Source organism: Gracilinanus agilis, chromosome 6 (genome assembly GCF_016433145.1).
Source record: "Gracilinanus agilis isolate LMUSP501 chromosome 6, AgileGrace, whole genome shotgun sequence".
Taxonomy (NCBI): domain Eukaryota; kingdom Metazoa; phylum Chordata; class Mammalia; order Didelphimorphia; family Didelphidae; genus Gracilinanus; species Gracilinanus agilis.
In genome coordinates, this window is record NC_058135.1 from 209,845,100 (window position 1) to 209,866,482 (window position 21,383).

Here is a 21,383-nt window from a genome sequence, read left to right on the forward strand (position 1 = left end):
TCTTGCAATTGATCTTTATCTACTAAGGATAAGTAGAATATAGCTTTAGGTCCAAATCTAGCTACAAACTTTGCACTGATGTCCGCCCTACTAATTGCCCAATTGTACTGGTCCCATGAGCTTTTGGTGTGCTTGGCAGTGTATCACAGACAGCTTTGATGGTAACTGCATGGCATGCAATAATTCACTTATTAGCTTCTCATATGCTATTGCTCTCCCATTTGATTTATGAAACTTTGGTTTCTCTAGATTTCCCCTGATGCATGTGTGACACCAAAAGCATATGTCAGGTCTGTAAAAATGTTCACGGCTTTACCTTCAGCAATCTGGAGTGCGTGTATTAATGCAATAATTTCTGCATCTTGAGCAGAGATGTTTGGCTCAAGTGCTGAAAACCATAGAATTTCGTTCTGGGTTGTAACTGCCAGTCCTGAAAATCTTTGCCCATTATGTTTGATAGCAGAAGAGTATGAGGTCGGCTTGGACCCATGGGAATATCTGACAGGTCCTCTCTTGTCTTTTGCAGGATCTCTATTGTGTCACTACAACTGTGAAGGCTATCCCCTTCTAATGGTAACTCAGGGATAAGAGTTGCTGGGTTAATGGTTTTGCATCTATGGAAAGTCAAGTTCTCATTTGTTAGTAAGATTGCTTAGTACTGGAAGAGATGTTGTGATATGAAAGCTTGAAGATTTGCATTCCTCAGTGTGGTTTCAAGTTGGTGCTGGGAATACAATCTCAGCTCCCCTCCCAGGACTAGCTTTGAACTTTTCCTAACCATTAGAGCTGCAGTAGCAATAATCTTTAAACAGGAAACCATTCCTTGCATAACTAGATCGAGAGTTGAACTGCAATAGGCAATTGCTTCCTAGATATTGCATTAGCACTGCACAGGCAATTCCTCTATCCTCATGGATAAACAGATGAAATGGTTTATTGTGGTCAAGAATGCCTAATGCAGGAGAAGATAAGATTGCTCTCTGTAATTTTTCTATGGCATTTTTGTGTTCCCTGGTTAGCTTCAGTGGTTCTTTGATGTCTTTCCTGATTAGCTCTGTTAGAGGTTTTGCTATGACAGAAAACCAGGTATCCGCTGTCTGCAGAAGCTGGTCATGCCTATAATTGCCCTTAATTGCTTCTTTGTCTTAGGTAAGCTTAATTTCTGTATATCCTCTATTCTTCTCTAGAAGGATATGCTTCTAGTACCATCTTGCAATATGAATCCCAAAAACTCAATCTTATCTCTAAACCATTGGATCTCATTTTTGGATATTTTATGACCTCTCCTATACATTTCTTCTATTAAGTGTATATGCTGTCTCTTTGACAGATATCTCCTGTTGGTGACATTAGTAGTATATCATCTACATAATGCAGCAGTTTGCTGGCAGTGAAAGAAATTGATTCAAGATCTTTTTGTAGTATCTGGCAAAATATGCTCATGCTATTTATGTACCCCTGGGGGAGACAACTCCAGACCAATGTCTTGCCCTTCCATTAGAATGCAAATAATTTCTGGCTGTCTTTGTGGATGGGGACACTAAAATATGCACTGGCTAGATCAACGATGGTGAACCATCTTGCTGTTGGTGGAATTTCTGCAATTATATGGGATGGGCTTGGAACTACAGCATGGATTTGTTCCATGTAAGAATTTATTGCCCTAAGATCTTGTACCATTCTCCACTGGGTGTTTCCTCCAGCATCTAATTTTGCCTTTTTTATGGGCAAGATAGGAGTATTAAATTCTGAAAATCCATATGCCAATATCCCTTGATCTAATAAGCTTTGGATAATTGATTTTATTCCTGCCATGGCCTCTTTGCTTAATTTGAATTGAGGAATCCTAGGTGGTGGCATTCTTCCTTTCACTTTAATTTTCACTGGCTTAGTGGACAGGATCCTACCCACGTCTGATGAACTACTGGCCCAGACCTCTTTGGGTAGTGTATCTGGAATCTTGTAGATGGTATCTTGTTCCAGTACTAAGATGCTATGATCATCTGTTATCCTATCTAAGCACAGATTGGGATGATATTTCAGTGATCTTTTAGGGAGATGCAAATAGATCTCACCATCTGGCTCACAATAGATGGTAGCTGCTAATTTGCATAGGATGTCCCTCCCTATTAAATTATTGGGTCATGATGGTAAAAATAAGAATTGCTGGTCAAATTCTATTGGACCCAACTTCACCATTTTTGGCTTGAATTTTGGTGCAGTTTGGAGTAGCCCAGATGCTCCCTTCACCAACACTGTTCCAAGCATCTCACAATCTCTAGGGAGATGTTTTAAGGTGGAGACATCTGCTCCCGTATTGATTATGCCCTCCATTGATTCACCATTTATTTCTATAGTAATAAATGGCTCATTAGTGGTGTTATTGTGCAAAGAAAGTATTTGATTCTCTTCTACTTGTGGCTGTACAGTAATGGTCTCAGAATCTAATGCCTCTCTATTAGGAGATGTACAGTACTCTGGAGATGGCATTACTTCCAGTAAAATGGCTGCCCCCATTTTACACTTCCTGTTTGGTGTTTGATTCTGCCCCTCCCCCTCACTGTTGAGTTTCTCTGCCTAGAAATGGAATCTTCAGAAACTGACAAAAATGGCTGCTCTTGAACAACAGTTTGAAACTGATCTTTTTCTCCCCTCACTGTAGGGCTTTGGGAAAGAATTAGATATATTTTTCTCCCCTTCCACCACTACTGGATGTTCTAGCTCTAAGTTTGGGATATTTTGGATGTTATCCGTGTTCACAGAGAGTGTGTCTGTTTCTCCCAGCCTCTGAACATTCTGAGGCTTGCAGTGTTCCCTTGCTTTAAGAAATTTTTCTTTGATTGGTTGTTTTGAATCTGGGAGACCTGCTACATTGTTTCTAGGTTTGAAACTTTGATCTTTGGGGTTTAGACAGTATATTGTCTTACCCTTGGATGTTATGGGGGTTTCTGACTTAGACTTTTGAGCTTGAAACTGTGTTTCTCTTTGGTTTTCCATTACACTAACTGGGGTCAACCTTAACAGAGTGACATTTTTCTCTTTGGTAAAACACTGTTCTCTGAGATTGGCTATTTCACCAATTCTTTTCCCTGGGTTTTCCACTTTATTCAGCATAGTTTTTGATTCACTACCTGCAACAAAGCTTTTCTGGCTGGTTAGCCTTCAGTCTATATTATTTCTAGCTAATTCCTTGCCATATTGTTCCACTCCTTCCTTTTCCATAATAGTCTGTGACAACCCAGTATTTTCCATAAGAGATTGTCTCTCCCCATAAATTTCTCTTATGTAATTGCTCCAATTCATTTTCCATTCCTAATTCAGCAGTGGACTTATTTCTATTTTCTAGTGTGGTGTACTGATTTCCATCACTATTGCCTACCATTAAAATATTAGCCTCATTCTGCTTCTTGAGCTCTCTGCTCTTTCTACAATCATTAGTATTTTCTGACTTAAATGTACTAGCGATTAAATTTCATAAATTTCTTGACCTAGCTTCCAATTTCAAAAATTTCTCCATTTCTTCCAAAGATGGTTTGTTTGATACATATTTACAATCATGCTGACAACAAGTTTCTGATTTTTGAGGTTTGCTAGCCTATTTGCTGTTCACAAAAGTCTTTTTCTGGTGATTTCTTGTTTTGTCTTTGGAAAAATCTATTTGCTTTCTGAATCTACATTACATAATCAAATGACCAGGTCTGTGGCATAGAAAACTTTTGGGACTTTGCTATAAGATCTGTGTTAGTTAAAATCACCTGGGGTTCTATTTGGAAGGATTGAACCTCAATATAGTGTTTGACAAACTTCTGTGGACCTGTGGGGGTCCTTAAAACTACATTTCCCGGGGTCCAACGGGTTTCATGGGTTTCCTGTTTTGGATGACGTATTAAAGGTGAGGGACTGTTTTAAGTAGGGGGTAGTGACTTGGAACTTCCTCTTTAGTTACCTGAGCTTGAGGAGAGAGGAAGGTAAATGGCTGAGGTGAGGTTGGAATAGGTTTTTCTTACAGGCGTGTGGTCAGTTTATCTCTATCAGCATGGCTTTTATTAAAATACTATTCTCCCTTTTGATCTCGGCCCTCATCATTTTTAATCATAACAGATCTCTTTTGGTTGGAATAATTCTCTTTTTGCTTAATTTCATGGTATCTGGCTGTCTGTAATGCAAAATTTTTAAACGCTTCTCTTTCCTTCTCTTTCCTGATTTCTTTCAACTGTCTTTTTAACTCCTGAATAATTCTGTCCTTTTCTGAGTCTAATTCAGCTGTAATCTGTTGTTCCTTGCTTTTGGACTCATGGATGTATATTGCATGTTTTCTGATCTCTTCTAGAGATAATTCTTCCCACTGTGGACAACTCTGTTTAAAATAGACCTGAATCCGGGTATTAGTTCCTTTTATGAATTGATGTCTTATGTGTGGTAGAGCTTCCTCAGATTGGTCCTTGTTAAACCCTAGGAAATTTTCTGAATTTTCTATAAGTCTGTCCAAAAATAAGCTAGGGTGCTCATCCTCAGCCTGCCTCATTTTCTCAAATTTGTTCCACCCATTAGGTATTTTAGCATGTATTTTGACTGTCTCAAGTAAGTCTGCTCTACATTTCAAGAGTGCCCTCATGTTTTCAGGCTCTGTCAGGTCAATTCCTTCGTGTGCTCATGGCCACAAAACCAAATCTGGGTTATTTCTCATCTCAGCAATAAATTTGGCCTTTTCACTTGGGGTGTAAAATTCATCCAAAATAAATTCAATGTCTTTTTCACTTGGGGTGTAAAATTCATCCAAAATAAATTCAGTGTCCAAGTAGGAAGTATTAAAAAGATTGTAAGTCCTTTTTAACTCCTTAGCCGATTTGTATGGGGACAGGAAATACTTGAGGAACTTCCTCTTTAGCACCTCTAAAGTAAAAGCTTTATACGTCTTCATTCTGACAGGTTCACCGTTTGGTCTAAATTGGGTTTGGTCTATTATTGGGAATAATGACACAGTGGTAGGGGCAACTGTTCCTCCTTCAGTCTGGGTAGCCTCACTAGGTTCAAAATCTGTCTGGGTAAAACTGTCTACCATCTTAGATTTGGGATTCTCTTTGGCCTTAGGCTTATATGCATTCTCTATAATCTCTAGCTGTAAGATAGTATGTTCATCTAGTGCCTGTCCCTGTTTAATCTTGCTATTGATTTCTACCATCAGCCTAAGTTGTTCTTTCATCACAGTAAACATATCTTCACTGTTTTGTTTCCCTTTCCCAAAGACTAATTGAATTGTTTTCTTTAATGCCCAAATACCTTGAATGGTTGTCACAAAAATTGCCACAATTGCCAGTAAATATGACAGGAAATCTGCCATGGTGAGTGCCAAGTATTTATAAGCATCATATAGGGTTAAGATTTTTATAAAGTACTCAAGGATGATCTGAAACCATAGCCTTATTATACCTTGGGTGAAGGAATATACAAATAGTGATATGGTGGTAATAATGAAAGTTGCTTTTGCCATCTTGTTTCCTTTTCCCTTTGATTAGCTTAGATTCTTTGCCCTCTGGCTTCACCAAAAACTGTTATAAATAAAAGGATCCAAGGGAGATGTATAGATGTACAATGATGTTGATGTATCTATCTGTACTCTCCTCAACTGCAGTTGATGGGAGGAACACCTACCCCAATCACCCTTGACTGCTGCTGTAAGTTATCCCTTTTCTTACTAACAGCTGCCCAGTAAGGACCCTCGAGAGGTTAGATAGATGGGTAACCTTTCCAGGTCCAACCTGGGGTTGGATAAATTAGTATTGGGCTATTGATTTGCCTTGGATAACGTTTAGGTTCTGACTGCATTTGACTCCCTTCCCAAGGGCCATGATAGATAGACCACTGAGGAAGATATTTGTTGTTGAACACTCTTACCTGTACTCAGGGAAAGGATAACAAGGACAAGGATTGGGGATTGGAGACCCTATTGATCTATTATCTATAAACTAGTTGACAATCAGGACTGGAGGCTATTAATCTGGTAGAAGCTGGAGATTTACTCACTCCTACTATCTCTGGCCAGACCTGGCCACAGCCAAGCCAGAGAATAGGGAATGTTATTGATGCAGCTGTATTGATGATCTTATTCTCTCAGCTTTCTCACTACCAGTGTTGGTAAAGCACTAGCTCTCACAGTCTATCAGGAAATAGCTTCAGAGTTATTCCTACCCTCTTCTTCATAGATCTCCCTGCCACCCTTCAACCTCCCACTCATTCCAGAGAGACTTCCCAGTCCAGAGACTCCTGTCCAGAGACCTCCAGAGAGAGAGAGACTTCCTCAAAATGGCTGTCAGGGGTATTTATACCATGGGGCCAACCAATGTTTGCCCCTGGTTCATGGAACCTGGGAACGTTCCAAGTCCTCTAACTACCATCCCTGTCAGTCAAGGTGGCATCCATCACTTCCCAGATTATGAATATAACACCCTGTTTCACTTCATATGAATCTTTCCAAGTTCTTTTATGCTCCTATTGCTTGTCATTTCCTGTGGCACAATTGTATTCTATTAAAATCACATATCACAACTTGTTCAGCCATTCTTCAATTAATGAACATCCCTTCAGTTTCCAAACCAACTGCAAGGGACTCATAATGAAAAATTCTATTCACCACCACAGAAGGAACTGATGGAATATGAATGCAGATTGAAGTATGCCATTTTCACTTTATTTTCTTCATGAGTTTTTCTCCAATATAGGTGATTTGTGTCTTATAGCATGATGAACACAGAAATGTGTGTTTCATCGTGGTATATGTACAATCTATATCATATTACTTGTCATCTTGGCTAGAGGAGAGGTAAGAAGGGGAGGAGAGAACATGGATAGTAAAATGTCAAAAAATAATGGCTAAAAATTCTATCTACATGTAATTAGGAAAAAATATAAGAAAAACTAAAGAAAAAAGGTAAATAAATGTAATGGGGAGCCATTAAAGCTTTTTGAGCTAAAGAGTAGAAAGGTCAGATCTATGTTTTTGAAAGGCAACATTTAGAATCATTATGAATTATGGATTCAAGAGAATAGAGACTGTATAGAGGAAGACTAAACAGGAAGCTACCACTATAACCTATGAGGATTCAATTGTTCTAGTTAGAAGTTTTCAAAAGGAGATTCTAGCTTCATAATAACTTGTCTGAATTCCTCTTTAGGAACTGCCATCATGGTTGGCAGCACATTCTTTTGTGTGTTTATCAGTACTTATTATAATAACAAAGGCAGCTAGGTGCCACCAGAAGAAGCTACTATAAATACTTTTGTACAAGCAGGTCCTTTCCCCCTGTTTTTGGTCTTTTTGGCATACAGAGATAGTAGTCTCCCTATTACCTTTAGAGCAAAATACAAGTTACTTTGCTTAATTGATCAACAAACAAAAATTTATTAAGTACTTATTATTAAGTTAGGCAGCTAGGTGGTACAGTGGGGAGAGTGCCAGGAAGGCTCATCTTCCTTTGTTCAAATACAGCCTCAGACACTTACCAACTGTGTCACCCTGGGTAAGTCACTTTTTCTTTTACTTCACTTTCTTCATCTGTAAAATGCACTGGAGAAGGAGAAGGAAATGGCAAGCCACTCCAGTATCTTTGCCAAGAAAATCCCAAATGGTGTTAAGAAGAGTCAGATGTGATTGAAGCAACAAATTCTAAAATCCTTAGGGGAAAAAACTAGACATTTTTCTGTTGTATTTCCAGTGTCAGGAACATATGAAGCATTAAATAAGTTATTGTTCAATTGATTGACTTTAAGATAATTTGCTTTAGGAAATTTATTTTAAAAATCGAATCTTTATGAAGGATAGAGAATGAGTCTGGATCAGCCTCCAAGAACTGGAACAGATAAAAATCCAGAAAATAAGCTGAGAATAACATCAAGGAAGGACTGAAGTTTAAGAGAGTACCCCAACTCCCCAGAAAATAGAGCCTACTTATAATTAGATAGGAAAAATGATCAAACAAAAAAAAACAAAACCCACCTATCTCTAAAGAATTTTTCTGGAGACAGAGCAAGGTACAGACAGTGAAAACAAAGGGGACAGTGAAAGCAAAGTCCAAAAGAAAAATAATGGATTAGACTCAGATTCTGGAAAAGCCCAAAAAAGACTTCAAAAACCAATTAAGAGAGGCAGAGGAAAAGTGGGGAAGAGAAATGAAAGTGATATTAGAAGAAAGGAAAGTGATGCAAGGAGAAATGAAAGTGATGAAAGAAGAAATGGGCCAATTGAAAAAGAACTAAAAACTGACAGAGGAAAATCAGGTCTTAACAATCAGAATTGACCATCTAGAAACTAATCATTTCATGAGAAATCAAGAAACAATGAAGCAGAATCAAAGGAATAAAAAAGCAGAGGAAAACATGAAAAAACAAATGACCTAGGAAATAGATCTAGGAGAGAGAATGAGTCTGGAGCCAGAGACTTTTATCTTGTGTCTTAATAAAGTTAATGCTATAGAGAAAACATTTAGTTATTAAGGGAATTATCTATTCCACCCTTTGGAAGAAATTGAATGCAGGTCAAGAGCCAATAAAATCCAGGCCTAGTCACTGAGTCCTACTCCTCTATCCAGCCTTTCACTTTCCTTTAGTTTTCATTTCTCTATTGACATGAGTTAGAGGATGTCAGGAGCCTTCCCTCACCATCACTGTTAATTCTAAATTAGTGTTCCCCTTAACTCTTTCTTTTCTTTCTCTGTCCATGCATGCTCTGTTCCTACAATCAATACCCATTGCCTCTGAATTGTATTTCTCTCCCTAGCTGAGTAAGGAAAAATTCTTTCATCTTCTTTCTGGCTCGAGAAACAAGCAGACAACTCTTTCTTTTCTGTATTTTATAAGCTTTTTAATTGCTAACAAAAATGAGGAACTTATTAAAAATAATAAAGGCTGATATAAATTAGTATTTTAATTAAAGCCATGCTGATAGATAAAGTCATTAGACCACGCGCTTGTAAGAATTCAAAACTGCCGCCCCAGCCATTATTGTTACCTCCTGTCCCTTCTTGAGTCTGCTAGCCAAGAGGGCACCTCCCTCCTAACCCAGGAAATTTAAACTGACCTCTGTGTGATGACGTAGGCGTCCCCACGCCCAAAGAACAGGAAATGGAAACCCGTTGGACCACGGGAAATGTAGTTTTAAGGTCCCCATGTGTCCATAGAAAATATGTATATACTTTTAGATGGCATTTCTCAAATTTCACTTTTACAGAACAGAAGGTGAAAGTGACAGATAAGGGGAAAATTATAAGAAGTCTTTCATTGCAAAAAGAGATCGAGCCAGATCTCCCACAGAGCCCCTCTCTTTATTCCTTCACTAAGCAATTTCTTTTTTGTTTATCTTCTGAGAGCATCTCCAAAATAGAATGAAAAGAACTCTCTATAAGGAATCAAAAGACTTGAATTTAAGTCCTGCTTCTGCTACTGACAAATTGAATGAGAACAGGGAACTCACTTCAGTTTTTTTTACCTCACTTTCCTCAACTGTCAAATATAAATGACCTATGAAGTCTCCAGAATTCTATGATCTATGACTCCATTCAAGAAGTCATATCAAGCTGCTACTATGTGCCAGTTATTGAGAGATATTAAAGATACAAAGACAACAATGTTAAGCCCTTGACTTCAAGAAACTTATATTCTTTTTTAATGTGTACACAGCTAAGTAATTATCTCTACACTTGTATATATATATCCATGTATATATATACACATATATAAATACACAAATATTCATAAATGTACCTATACATAAACCACACAAAAATAATTTCAAAGTAATTCAATGGGAGAAGGATATTAACAACTAGAGAAAGAAATGTTTTTCTAGTTCTACCTATGGGTTGGAAACAAAGAATTCAGCTTGCTGTCCTTGAAATAGAGACTTACTGGACACTATAAGTACTAATTTTTGTTTCTTCCATTTATCTCCTTCCCTGGCATAGCTGGCTTGCCCCAAAATGGGCAAAGGAAGCAGCTAAGCTAAATTTCTTTTGTAGATTCTACTCAAATTACCAGGTCCTTTCTATATCTTAGAACTCAGTTCCTATATATAACCATTCACCCTCCTCCCCAAAAGGTCAAACTGACATGTTGGTTAGAAATAAGCATATTATTAAGTGCCTGCTATATCCTAGGTTCTGTGGAGATTAAGAAAGACAAAAGCTAGTCCCTACCTTTAAGGAGCTCACAATCTAGTGGGGGACACAACAAGCAAACAAATAATGTACAAACAAACTATAAAAAGAAAAAGAATTGAAAAATATTTGGTACTAGAATTAAGAGGGTTTGGAAACATTTTGTGTAGAAGGTTGTGAGAATATATAAAGGACAAGTCAGGTCCAGTGAGGAAAGCAGCCATGTTTGCCTGAGATTGCTGGTAAGGTCCCAATCTCACATAAAGGCACTGCTGCTCTCTGCCAAAGGTCATCATTAAACCCTGAGTGCCCTCTCACTCTGAAGAGCAGAGACATCTTTGTAATACCATGACAAATTACCAAACCTTCCCCAAGTTATGCAGAAAAGATTAAGTTTTCTCAACTTGCTTATGCCTGTAATAGCAGCTCTGATAACATTCTTGTATGAGGTCATCTTCATAAACATTATCCTGTGAGAAACTAACACCCCCCAATAAAGGTGCAATGCATAGTATTCTTTTTATAAAAGTCTTTCTCTTTGTCATAATAAGTGGAGTTCATGGACTCCATGCTCCTCCATCTGGCCCTTGCTTTTTTATCTCTTTCTGTTTCTAGATCTCTAGATCTACCTATCTCTCTCTCTCTCCCTCTCTCTTTCCTTCCTCAATGATGGAACTCTGGCACTCCTCTCACTGTGCGCACAGCAGAAGGTAGGATTTTATACTTGAAGGAAGCCTGGAGTCAGGGATAAGGGGAGAGCATTCTAGGCATAGGGACAGCCAGAGAAAAAGAAGATCATTTAGTTCCAATATTAAATAAGTTTTTTGGAACACTTTGTGGATGGGGAGTTCTGCCAAATTCCTTTTGTGAAAAGGGTGTGGTGCTGTTGCCTAGAACAGGAGGAACAAAAACAGAGAGGGAAAGTTGTGGACTGTTTTCAGGAATCCTAGGGTATTAGCCAAGAAACTACCACAGTGTATTACAAAAATTATAAATTGTGACCAAGAAGGATTTCTATCAAGTACAGGGATGGTTTGATGTCAGGAAAACTATTTACATAATTGATCACAACAAGGGGAGTGGCAAGAGTCATGTGTTTATGCCAGTGGATGCAGAAAGGGCTTTTCATAGGATACAATACTCATTCCAGTTGAAGTCATTTGAAAGCATGGGTATAAGTGGATTTTTCCTTGGAATGATGGGAGGCATATAACTAAAAGCAGGTTTTATCTGAAACAGGGATAAATTGAAGACATTTCTCGTGGGACTGGGAATGAAGCAGGGATGCCCATTATCACTGATATTGTTTGCCATTGTATTGGAGGTGCTGGTGGTAGTGGTAGAAGAAGAGGTTGAGGGAATCAGAATGATCAAGGAGGTGGGGGGGACTGTCTCTTTTGTGGAAAATCCTAGAGATTTGACTAGGAGACTGTTTGAAACTGTCAGTGGTTTTGACAAGTGATGGGATATCAAGTAGACCCAGGAAGATCAACAGTATTTCTGTATATCACTGTCAGGGTCCTGCAGGAAGAGATAGTAAGAGATAACCCATTTAAAATAACTATGGATAGAATGGAATACCTGGGGGTATTCCTACCAAAACAAACCCAAGAACTATATGAATATAATTTGAAAACTATTTAAATAAAGTCACATTTAAATTATTGGAGACATTAATTGTTCATGGGTGGGCAGAATCAATATAATTAAAATGACAATCCTACCTAATCTACTTATTCAATGTCATCTCAATTAAATTGCCAAAAAAATTGTTTTGTTGTATAGAAAGAATAATGGTGGAATTCATTTGGAAAAGCAGAAGATTAAAATTATCAAAGGAATTAATGAGGGAATATGTAAAGGAAGGAGGTCCATTAGTGCCAGATTTTGGACTGTATTGTAAAGCAGTGATTATAGAGACTGCCTTGTACTGGTTGGGAAGTCGAAAGGTCTAATGAGTAGAGCAGAACAGACATACAACAAATAGTGGTAAAAAATTATGGTAACTTTGTGTTTGACAAAGATGGAGATCTGGACTTTGGGGATAGAAATTTACTGTTTGGTAGAAATTATTAGGAAAACTGGAAAACAGTCTGGCAGAAACCGGATATAGATAAATTTCTTATGCCATTTACCAAGATAAGATCAAAATAGATGTATAACCTAGGCATAAAAAGAGAAGCCATAAGCAAATTAGAATAGGGAACATATTACCTATCAGATTTATGGATAGGAGAAGAATTTATGAATAAGTGGGGGGGAGGAAAGCATTGTGTGATGTAAAATGGATAATTCTGGATACATTAAATGAAATACATTAAATTGTAAGAGTAAAGCTGATGTGGACGGGATTGGAGGGAAGGTGGTAAATTGGGAAGGGATTTTTGTGGGCAATTTCTCAAATAGAGGTGTCTGGAGTATGTGGAGAACTTTGTCAAGCTTGTGGGAGCATGAGCCATTCTCCAATTGATGGATAATATGAGAGGATGCTCTCTGTTGTTATTGATTGAAGATATGCTGGTCAGGGCAGCTCCAGGATGTCATTTCACACCTCTTTGATTGGTTAGAGTGATGGAGAGGTGGGAGTGGACACTGGAGGGGATGTAGAAGAGTGGGTGGGGACACTGATACACTGTTGTTGGGAGCTGTGAACTGCTCCAGCCATTTTGGAGAGCTGTCTGGAGTTGTGCCAAGGGAGTTGTCGAGTGTGTGCCTTTCGGCCCAGTGGTGCCACTTTCAGGTTTGTTGGGGGTGATGGGGAGGGAGAATGAAGGGGGAGAAAGGGGAATGGGTACGACTTGACTTATGTGTTCTGATGTATTTGCAAAAGCTCTCAGTTGGGAAGTGACTAGACAAGTTATGGTGTGTGGTTGTGAAGTGCTGTGGTGCTGTGGGAGATGATGAACAGGTTGATTTTGGTGAAGCATGGAAACCTGCATAAAGTTGTGGGGAGTAAGGCAGTGGAGACAAGAGAGCATTGTGTGCTGCTTGGAAGTGTTGCTTGGGGAGTGTCTTGCTTGTGTCCATCTCCAGAGAAAGAACTTGTGGCTGGAGGTGGGCAACACATGGTTTTGTATATGCATTTTTTTTAATCTTTATCTTTTTATCATTTTATCTAGTGGTGGTGGGTGGGGTGGGGCAGGGCAGAGGGAGGGAGTTGCCTGGGAGTTCAAATGGCAACAAGCAAATAAATGAATAAATTTAAAATTAAAAGCAAAGAAAATGCCTGTAGCCAAGAGAAAGGAATACTTTGTTCATGGAACATAAAGAAGGCCCATGTTACTGGATTTTCTAGTAGAAGGAAAGGACTTTCTCCCTTATATTGAGCTGAAATTGACCTTTTTACAGCTGCTGGCATTTGTACCTTATTCTGCTCTCCTATAGGTCTCTCATTCCTCTTCTCCAAGTCCTACACTGGCTATATAATTAATCTTGTTTCAGTTAAGACATGTTTTCCTTTTGAAAAATTGATTCTTCTGTGGACAGATTTTTGTTTTTAAAGATGGAAGAGAGGAAAACAATGGTGAAGAAATGATGTCCAATAAAGGAGTTATATTTTATATTTCAATTGACTCATAGCTTTACTAAGTTATTAAAAGAAGCTATGCCACCAGCCTTATAAATTGAAACTGGATTTATCTGGCATTCTCATGGAGAAAGTGAAAGGAATACTGACTATAATAATTGGTTGGATTTATTTAAGCCTCTATTTTTTCCAGGGGTTTCTGATACATAACAAGTCTTTGGGACTATAAGCTAAGCTTGAGAAAAAAAGGATTTACCAATTGAACCCAGCCCTCACTGCACCAGCTAGGCCTGGGCTGAGAACAATTCTAGGAACTTTTCCTGATTAAGTGATCGTTATATCACACGGAGAGACTCCAGAGATTTCCAAATAAGATAACTTATCGACCTCTCTTCTTGGGACCCCAAAAGTCACTCCAAGGAGTTTCTATCAAGAATTTGCTGTTGCACCTTGTCCCTCAAGCAATAATGTCCTCTCATCTTTTTTTCTTTCCATCTTTCAAACAATAAAAGATGGCTAATTGTTTTGCCTAACAAACTTTTTTTTACTCTGAGAAAGAACTTCCACATGCATGTTTGTTCTGCTGAGAATACATTAAAATACCTATATTTTAATGTAGTCTCACTTTTGCTTTTCCTGCAGTTTCTAGTGTCTTTCTTTCACTTAGTTAAACTTAGGGTCTATGAGATCAAATACCCAGGAAGGTAGCTGGGTTGGCATAACTATGGAAACATCCTCCCAAAGGAAATTTTTCCCATTCTTTTTTTTGCAGTAGAATCTTTGGACCAAACATGAGGAACTCATTGATGAACTGGTAAAGGCCATTTACATTGGATTGTGTTAGGGGAGGTTGGGACTGGCAAAAATCCTAAAGGTTTCTAAGATAAGTATAAGATAAAAAGAGCCTTGATTTAGAGATAGAAGAGATCTTCAAGCCTATCTGATCTAAAACCCTTATTTTATAGCCAATGACAGAGTTCTGATGAGAAAAGCCCTCACAAAAGTAATAATAGAAATGGGATTTGAATTCTGATTCAGCCAAAAGGAATCTCCAAAAACAACTCTTTTGAGTCAATGTAGTGAATTTCATATTGTATGTCCTCTCTCAGTACTTCCTGAGACAGTGTGGGGTAGTAGGAAGAGGCAATATAACAAGGCAGGTCTAAAACATGTATAAAGAACTTGGCATGTGCCAATGTCATCCACTGCATCCCAAATCATCTTGACTTTTGTTTTGCTACTGGACTTTGATGGAGTCAGGGAGACCCATCAGAAGGCTACTGAGGATCTGCACTGTAGCGGCAGCAGTGTGAGTGGAGAGAAGGGATGTGAGGGTTACAAGAGACATTGCAAAGGTTGAAGCATCACGATTTGGCAATAGATTGAATATGGGGTCAATTTGAGGTTCAGGTTGAAGGATGAAATTATGATTGTGAACCTGCATGACTGGGAAGATGGTAGTGCCCTTTACAGTAATAGAAAAGTATGGAGAAAGGTAGCATTTGCTAGCAATGAACATGAGTTCTGTTTGGGACTTTCTGAGTTTAAGTTGACTTTGGGATAGCCAGTTTGAGATATGCAAGAGACAAGCTTGTAAGTCAGGAGAGCCAGAGTAGCTTTTGATAAATTTATTTGAGAATCATTAGCATAGAGATGATTATTGAATCTGTGGGATCTGGTGAGCTCCACAATGGAGATAGTATAGATGGAGAGAGAAAAGGGCCAAGGACAGATACCTGGAGGATATTTATAATTAGGAGGTAGGACCTGAATAAGATACCACAAATGGGGCTGAGAAAGAGCAGTCAGGCAGGAGGAGATCCAGGAGAGAGCCATATCAAGAAAACCCAAAAAGGGTAGTGGAGGGGGGGTGGTGTAAGAGACTCCCACAGGTCCAGGAAAATCTCAGAGGCAGGACAGCGTCAGCAACATGACTGAGACAAATGAGAGTAATCAGGGTTTCAGCCAGAGCCAGGCATCATAAAGATTGCTCTGGTCAGCTTTTGGGCTGTGTTTATTTTATACACTTTTTTATATGCTTTGAGATCATTCAAAAAGTTGACATGGAAATCCATTCTCACCATTCATCTTTTCTAGAGGCAATGTTTCATTTTCCAGTAGCTTTTCCACATTTTTCAAAGTGTGTTTGACATATCTCTTGGGCTGCAGTGATGTGAAAGTACAGAAGACAATCTCTCCATTTATCATTAATTGTGTCAAAGATCAGAGGGAGGCTTATTGTTTCTGATTTCTCATTAGATAAGCTTCTGTGTATGGGAGTGGAAAATCCAGGTGCAGTTTGTTGGAGTTTAAAATCTTAAATATGAACTCACTATTTGCTGGTTTGTTACGAAGTGGTTTCTAAGGGAATTTCTGTATTATTACATGAAAAGGTGGGAATTTCCCAAGAGTCTGTAGCGGTCTAGTGAGGGCTCTAGGAACAGCCTTTACTAATCTTCTGTATTTCCCTGGGGCTGGATAAGGATATTGATTACAATAATTTCCAAAAAATAGGGAATATTAATGAGAAAAGAGTCACACAGGGGAATCTGAGTGGGGTCACCTTCCTTCTGTCACCTGCTTTGCAGGGTTCCAGAACTCATGTGGGGCTTTGTGAATATCATGAGTTTGGGGGGCTTCTCGCAGGGTGGTATATTTCAAAGTAACAATTCTGTACAAAAAAACAAGACATTTGTCTCATAAACAACATCAAGTTGCTATGGTGGATAGAATACTGGACTTGGAGTCAAAATGACCTGTGTTCAAGTCTCATCTCAGATATTTACTGTGTGACCTTGGGCAGGTCAGTTTTCTCATATGTAATATGACTAATAGAGTATGTAAAGCATTTTGCAAACCTTAAAGCACGATGCAAATGCCAACTTTTTTGATTACTGAATGAAATCCAAAATTCTTGTTTTGTTTTTTTCTTAAAACTTTTACCTTCCATCTTAGAATCAGTGTAATCGTTCCAAGGCTGAAAAGTGGTAAGGGCTAGGCAATGACTTGTCCAGGGTCACAAAGCTAGAAAGTGTTTGAGGCCAGTTTTCAACCCAGGATCTCCAACATGTAGGTCTGGCTCTCCATTCACTGAGCCTCTCAAGTCCAAAATTCTTAACCTGGCATTCAAGACTCTCCACAGTCAGATTTTAATTAATTTTCACACCTTATCTTGAGTACTGGTAAAATGATGGCTTGGGATTTAGACCTAGACCCTTATGCTTCAAGAAGTCCATTCTAACAAATAATATAGAAGATATAGGAGCCCCTTCTTATCTTGTGGCTCCAGGCATCCATCAGTTATTCTGTTTCTGGGAAGGATCATGTAGCACATGGTAGAGAGAACAGCCCTATTTCAAAGTCGGGGCTAGGCTGGAATGATCCAGAAGGAGACAAAGAAGGTCATCATGCTTTTAAGAGGCATTAGTCTGAGATGAGGAAACTCCCATGTTGGCATGAACATACCAGATATAGTCCCAGCTGTGGAAAGGCTTGTTTGGATTGGCATAATATTTTTGGTGCTGTGTGACTCCAGCAATCTCAATCTGTTATAAGTGACTGCTTCAGAGATATCTCCTTCTGCTTTAAGGAGAAGCTGAGGGACGGACCTGCTGTATCATTTTCATTAGGATTCAAACAAAGAATCCCTGATTCCAATTCTTCAACTCTTACTTTATGCCTTATGGCCCCCATTTCCACTCCCTCCCACACATGTTTTCTGGCTAATATTTCAAGGCTTTTCCTAATTTTAGAATGTCCTCTCTTTCCATTTCTATTAAACTCCCACTCTTTTCCAAGTCTCAACTCAAATGTTATCTTTTCCATGAAATCTTTTCTGATTTTTCCAATTGAAAGCAATTGCTTTGTTCTCAAATCTGGCAGAATATTTTATTTATACATATATAGTTATTTTGTACCTGCTGGGTCATAGAGTGGATAGAATGCTAGGTCTGGAGTCAACAAAACTCATCTTCCTGAGTTCAAATCTGGTCTCAGATACTTATTAGTGGTATGACCTTGGGTAAGTCCTCAGTTTCCTCATCTGTCAAATGACGTGGAGAAGGGAATGGCAAACCACTCTAGTATTTCTGCCAAGAAAACCCCAAATGTGGTCACAAAGAGTCAAACACAACTAAAAACAATTACATGATTTATTAATTTATTTCATACTATAGCTATTTGTCTTGTATTTATTACTTTTATTAGAATATAAGCCTTCTTGATGGTAGGAACCATCTCTTTAACATGGACATTCCCCTAGCTTTTTGCACAGGCTTTACACATAATGGAAACTGAAAAAAAAAAGGTTAAAATTTTTATTATCACAAGAAACACACTTCCAATAAATGTCAGTATTATAAGAGCACATTCATACATAACCAAAACTCCCAAATAAAACCGTAAATACTCCATGTGAAAGATAGTGTGCTTTGATCTGCATCCATATGACTCCAACAGTTCTTTTTCTGGAGGTGGATAGCATTCTCTGTCATAATGACTGAAAAAAAGAAAAAGTTAAATCGGATGATTTAATTTAAGGTGTTCAGGCTGTTTAGCTCTGAGTCATTGTGTTCATTAATCAAATTCTCCCATGCTGTTAATGTCATTCCATTGAGTCACATTTATAACTCATCTACTCTATGCACAGCCTTGCACTAGTCCTTGGAGAGATAGGAATTTGATATTATGATATTTCTAGGTTAATTTCTTCTCTCTGGCCCTGCCTGATTTTTTTTTTTTCCTTTAAAACCCTTACCTTCTGTCTTAGAATCAATACTGTGTATTTGTTCCAAAGCAGAAGAGTGGTAAGGACTAGGCAATGGAGTCAAGTGACTTGCCCAGGGTCACACAGCTAGGAAGTGTCTGAGGCCAGATTTCAACCCAGGATCTCCCATCTCTGGGCCTGGATTTCAGTCCACTGAGCCACCTCGATGCCCCTCATCTGACTTTTAAGATAAGTTCATTGATACTCGTTTTATTTTTATTTTCAAATATTTCCAGATTTACCCTTACCACACATTCCACCAGTGAACTTTACCTTGTAATGCACAAAATTATAATTGATATTTGGCAATGCATTCAGTGTTATTCACCTATCCTTTGCCACTCTTCTAAAGAAATCTTTTTATCTCACTCATCTCTTATCTTTAGCCTACTGAGGAGAATGTCTCAATAAATTATAGAATATCAATCCAGTGGAATAGTATTAAATGGGGAAAAGTCAAATATGATGACTTCAAAGAAATATCAGATCTATAAACTGGTACAAGGTTGAGTTAGCAGAAAGAAGAAAGCAGTAGCTTACTGACCACAGCAATGTAATAATAATAATAAAAAAAAGTACACTAAAAAAAAAATGAACTGGTTACTTTATCTTTTTAAAGTATTTCCCATCCAGGATCTCTTTTCCATCTAACCATGTTTTTGTGTTAGTGGCTAATGTGTATGGCTGGGAACTTCTCTCTGTATACTTTTAAGTCCTCAAAGTTTTGGCCCTGACGAGACCAAAGGCCACCCCTTCTCTTAAATAGAAAATATGGCATTCCTTCTTCAAAGTTCTTGAACTTCTCTTGGCTTGTAATGTCCAGGGCCAGGATCTAGGGGTGGGCTCCCCAGCTAGGTCAGAGCCCAAGGCTTATATAAATTCTTATCTCCCCAAGCCCCAGCCCAGCTCTGCAAAAAGTAGGCCCTTAATAAATGTGACATTCAGAGCACGGAGGCACGAATAGCACTTTGACCCTGAACTCAGTTGGCAGATTCATGATTTTAATAATCGTGGCAATGCCCAAGAATGCATTCTGCAGACACACCAACTTCTTTTAAAAGTACTCATTCATTCAGCCTTTTTTGCTCACTTTGACTGACCTCTCTCTTCAATTATTCTGAATTAGTGAAATCTGACATATTACTATTGTCTGACTTCCTTATTAGATTCCTGGACTCTCAGCCCAAGCAAGAGATAAGCAACATTTTGGGCAAGGTTCCCTTCGACTCAGTTGGCAACTCTTCCTCCAAATACTAAACCCACGTATGTGGCTTTGGTTGATTTTATCCAGCAAAGCCAATGTTTCAGCAATCAGCAAACAAAAACCACAGGGTAATGAAGCGTATAGCAGAGGCTTATATAGGATGAAAAAAACCTGATTAATAGAAAAATTCTACTGATGTAAGGCATAAGAAGATATGTGTCTTGACTTGAAAACTATTAGCAAGGTCATGTGATTCTAATTGTAGCTCTCAAGAGTTCCTTTCAAGGAGTCGACCTTATTTGTTTCCAGCTTGGAACCCACAAAGGTAGGACCACTTTGGCTCTTTTTGACTTCTGGACCATAAGCATGGAATGAGGGTGATTTCTTTCAGCTGGTTCTCCGCTGCCCTAGCCATCTAGGACTTCTCTATGGAGATGTTAGGAGGTTTATATATATGAATCTGGAAAATCTTAATTAATTAATTAATTAATTAATAATATTTTTACATGGTTACAGGATTCATGTTCTTTCCCTCCCCTCCCCAAACCCCTTAGGAGATTTATATTAAAGGATCACTCGCATACATTTTGAGCTAAAAGGAATATTTGAGGGCATCTGGTCCAACCCCTTCATTTTAAAGGTTAGAAAACTGAAACATTTTAGAAATTAGAAAACAAGGTAGTGGCAGAGCTAGGATATGAATTCAAGTTGTTGATTTTGCTGGCCTATAGCCAGAAGTTGTGCAGGTATTAACTCCATTTTATAGTGGAAGAAATTGAATCTCAGAGAGATGGAGAAACTTGACTGGGATTGGCTTCTTACGTATTTCCAGGCACTTCTCTGAGGTTCCTTCCTTAAATTCACATTGCACTTTATGAGTAGAATAAGCTCAGAGCAAGATACCACATAATGAGTCAGATTCTGTTTTATGGCTTCAAGGAATGATATAATTTGGCTTCAATTAAAAACTACTATGTAACAAGGTATCCATCAGCTCAGCTCACTATCCATCTTTCTGCCCATGGACTCAGGGATGAATTTAAAGGGTAAAGTTAAATTTTTAATGGCTCAATTCCTTCACTGTGCCTGGTCATAAGTCAGAGGGTTATAGAAGTTTTTGAACTATGTAGCATAACTAGGGATGATTAGGTGACAAGAGGGTCTGGGTTCTAAAGACTAGAAAGATACACAGGAATAGAGAAAACATCTATGGAGTTCAAAGCAGCAGCATTAAGAGGAATCTCTGGCAGAACATCTAATCTTGTAATTATTGATAGCTTTGATTTCTTCATCAAATTTCCATTTGGGGAGGCACCATTAAGAGGGATTCTTTATTTTGTATCTGGGTAGCCTAGAATCTTGTGTGTTCATATTAGCTGGTGGGAGATTGGGTGCTCATTCACAGAGGTGTTGGCTTATTAGACTAAAAATAAGTGGGGAGAGAGTGTTATAGTCTTATATTTGGGATAGGCAGCACCACAGGAGTTAGTACCTAAGCTATCTCATAAACTTTCTTTTTTTATACCATTGTAGTCTCTCCCTCCTCTGCAGCACATTGGGGATATTTCAATTTTTTAGTTCCCAGCTACTCTGGGGAATAAATAGTTGAATAGAATTACTATCAGAGGAAAGAAAGTTTCATCTTTTCTACTTTTTTAAATCTCTTCTCAGGGTTCAGAAGTATATTATCTAAAGTAACCAGGGTGCTCCCCCCAAAAGCAAAACAAAACCAAAAAAACT